Source organism: Capricornis sumatraensis, chromosome 4, assembly GCF_032405125.1.
Source record: "Capricornis sumatraensis isolate serow.1 chromosome 4, serow.2, whole genome shotgun sequence".
Classification (NCBI taxonomy): domain Eukaryota; kingdom Metazoa; phylum Chordata; class Mammalia; order Artiodactyla; family Bovidae; genus Capricornis; species Capricornis sumatraensis.
In genome coordinates, this window is record NC_091072.1 from 26,141,436 (window position 1) to 26,145,268 (window position 3,833).

Sequence of the window (3,833 nt, forward strand, 5' to 3'; positions counted from 1 at the left end):
TCCTCTGGAGAAGGAAATGGCAACCCACAGGTGTATTCTCACCTGGAGAATCCCATGGACAGAGGAGGCTGGCAGCCTATAGTCCATGGGGTCGCAAGAGTCAGACACAACTTAGTGACTAAACCACTATTTAAATAAATCCTCCAGTAGGAAATAGAGAATTCATTGCCTTTACTTAGAAGAAGGCTGTGTAAGTAGTTACATGTCACGTTTATTTGTGCTGCTCACTGCTCACTGCTTTTCCTTATTGGAAACATTTTATTTCCACATCACAGTTTGCAAAAAGACTTTCAGGTTTCAAAATTCTGTATCTCCTTTGGCTTACTTCTCTCTTGATTCCACTGAGGCTTTATTAATGGTTCGCTTCATATCATCTCCATCTTTGTAAATTTTCTTTAGAATGTTCATTCATTCCTCACTAGGATCTGTTTCAATGTCATAGGAAGTCTAATCTTTCTCTTTGGGTTTTTTTCAACCTGAGTCAGGTAGTTCCACTGTGTGTTTTCTGCTTTCTTTATGTAGATAAGAACTGTATCTGTCTTGACCTTTTTTGAACTGCCTTCCGCAGAGATGGGTTTCAAGAGATTGTTCATAATCATGGAGTAACTCTTCCCATTTAAATTCTTTACGGAAAGATCAAATGACCTCTCTGTGAAATGTACCTGCATGTTCTCAGTGGGCACTTAATGAACTCCAGTGAAGTTAATGTAGATTTTCATACACTTGTCTGACTGATCCCATCCATAATTACTGAATTACACTGTATATGCTGTTTTAATAAGAGCAACCACAGCAGCTAGCTTTTCGTTGTCTAAAAGTTTTGCTTACTTCTGTGATTTCTGCTGCATCTTGTTTTTCAGTTCTGTCTCAATCTTGGGTTTTTCAGCTGTGAGGGGATCAGATACTCTTTTTCTGGTGGCTTTTTCCAGCAGCACTTTCAGCTCTTCTAGATCTTTCTGTAGCTCTTCCTAATTGAAGCCATGGTTGGGCTGTGGCAGGCAAGACCCCGGCTGCAGTGGCACAGGGACAAGAACAGGAAATGCCACCCTGAACATGCTCACCCCTAGCACAGACTGCACTGGCCTTGATCATTCATCTTTTAAAAAATTTTTTTAATCAAATAAAAGATTCTTTAAATTCTGTGGTGCTTTATAATTTTCAAAAATTACACATACATCATTTCATATAATTGCATTATTGCCCCTCCCCTTTCACCTCTCCCCAACTGGTAAGCACTAGTTTGTTTTCAATATCTTTGAGTCTACTTCTTTTTTGTTTGTTAACTAGTTTGTTTTATTTTTCAGATTCCACAATATGAGTGATAGTGTACAGTATTTTGTATTTCTCTATATTATTTCACTAAGCATTATGCTTTCCAAGTCCATCCATTTTACTACAAATGGCAAAATTTCCTTCTTTTATATGGCTGAGTAGTATTCCATTGTATATATTTATATACCACTACTTCTTTATCTATTCATCCTGATAGAAGGAAATGGCAATCCACTCCAGTACTATTGCCTGGAAAATCCCATGGACAGAGGAGCCTGGTAGGTGTCAGTCCATGGGGTCGCCAAGAGTCGGACACGACTGAGTGACTTCACTTCACTTCCTTATCTATTCATCCTGATAGACACTTAGGTTTCTTCCATACCTTGGTAAATGATGATGCTATAAAGATAGGAGTGCATGTATCTTTTCCATTTCTGTTTTTTGGATATATACCCAGAAGTGGAATTTCTAGGTCATATCAGTTCAGTTCAGTCACTCAGTTGTGTCTGAATCTTTGCGACCCCATGGACTGTAGCATGCCAGGCCTCCCTGTCCATCGCCAATTCCTGGAGTTTACTCAGACTCATGTCCATTGAGTCGGTGATGCCACCCAACCATTTCATCCTCCGTCATCCCCTTCTCCTGCCTTCAGTCTTTCCCAGCATCAGGGTCTTTTCAAATGAGTCAGTTCTTCCCATCAGGTGGCCAAAATATTGGAGTTTCAGCTTCAACATCAGTCCTTCCAATGAATATTGAGGACTAATTTCCTTTAGGATGTACTGGTTGGATCTCCTTGCAGTTCAAGGGACTCTCAAGAGTCTTCTCCAACACCACAGTTCAAAAGCATCGATTCTTAGCCACACAGCTTTCTTTATAGTCCAGCTCTCACATCCATACATGACCACTGGAAAAACCATAGCTTTGATTAGACAGACCTTTGTTGGCAAAATAATGTCTGCTTTTTAATATGCTGTCTAGGTTGGTTGCAGCTTTTTTTCCATGGAGCAAGCGTCTTTTAATTTCATGGCTACAGTCACCATCTGCAGTGATTTTGGAGCCTGAGAAAATAAAGTCTGTCACTGTTTCTCCATCTATTTGCCACGAAGTGATGGAACCAGATGCCATGATCTTAGTTTTTGGAATGTTGACTATTAAACCAACTTTTTTCCTCTTGTCGTTCACTTTCATCAAGAGGCTCTTTAAAACTAGGTCATATAGTAATGACCTAAAAATAGAACTACTCTAGTTTTAGTTTTTGGAGAAACTGCCATGTTGTTTGCCACAGTGGCTTCAACAATTTACATCCCCATGAACAGTGTATGAGGGTTTCCTTTTCTCCACATCCTTCAAGATCATTTATCTTAAATACTACCGAGAGCACTTTAAACATGTTACCAGGGACTTCCCTGGATGTCCAGTAGTAAAGAATCTGCCCTGTAATGTGGGGAACTAAGATCCCACATGCCATGAAGCAACTAAGACTGTGTGACAATGAAAGATCTCACATGATGCGACTAAGACCCAGCACAGCCAAATAAATAAATCCTTAAAAAACACATCACCAAGCACATTTCTTTTTTTCTTACAAGAGGATGTTAATTGCTCATTAGACGGTCTGGCAAAATCCGAATCTTTATGCAGAAAATTTATGTCAATTGGCATAATATTCTTAGACACGATTTTCATATAACTTTGTGTTAAACTCTCAATACTCTATTATATACCTTTGCTTCTGTTTTCAGACAAAATTTAAATCAAGTTCCCTAAAATTATGCCATTTTATGCATTTTTAAAATTATACCTACATCTTTTTTCTTAGCCTACTGGATATTTCAGTACTAGATACAGAAGGAAGACGAAGGCAAATTGTGCAGCCATATGAAACTTCACTGTGCTTTATGGCACACTGACATATTCATAGAAATGGCATTTCAGTATACCAATGATTATGTTGGAAAGGGTGGTTCAAATACTATCTACACAGCAAGCATCAAGAATAAGACTTGGATAACCTGTTTAGTATGAAGAGTCAGCATCAGTAATCGAATTGTTTATCAGAATAGCTGAAGTTCTTGGCAAGCTGTGGACTTTTTCTAATCTCCTACCTAACATTCCTGGGTTCCTGAGGTGGAGACTTAATTTAAAATCATTGCAGCTTAATCACCCAATCCTGAATGAAATCTATCACACATATTATCCAGAACAGGTATGACTTGATTTAATAAAGCTGAATATTCAAAGGTTTGCACTAAAAAAGCAAGAAATATGGAAATAATGTTCCATTAAAAAAAAAAAAAGCAAAAACATTTTCCAGAAGTATTTACCAATGAGTTGCTTAATTAATTTTAAAAAAGACAGTATATCTAAAATGCAATCTGAGTTTCAAAGCTTTGATTTTTGTCCATATTTTCAGGAAGAAATCTAAAGAAAGATGAAACAGATGGAAATGAGAAGTTGTGCAAAACTGTTACATGATTCCTTCCCTCCAGCAGTTTTCTTTATCACACTAAATAAGATTACTTGCTTTATATGTTTTGCTTTTATATAGAAAAACATGTCAA

At 37.6% G+C, this 3,833-nt stretch overlaps 1 pseudogene; it reads right to left on the reverse strand.

Annotated features, from left to right (window-relative positions):
• Nucleotides 1–297: 297 nt before the first annotated feature.
• LOC138079244 (calcyclin-binding protein pseudogene) lies at nucleotides 298–3,605 on the reverse strand (annotated as a pseudogene).
• Nucleotides 3,606–3,833: the final 228 nt, after the last annotated feature.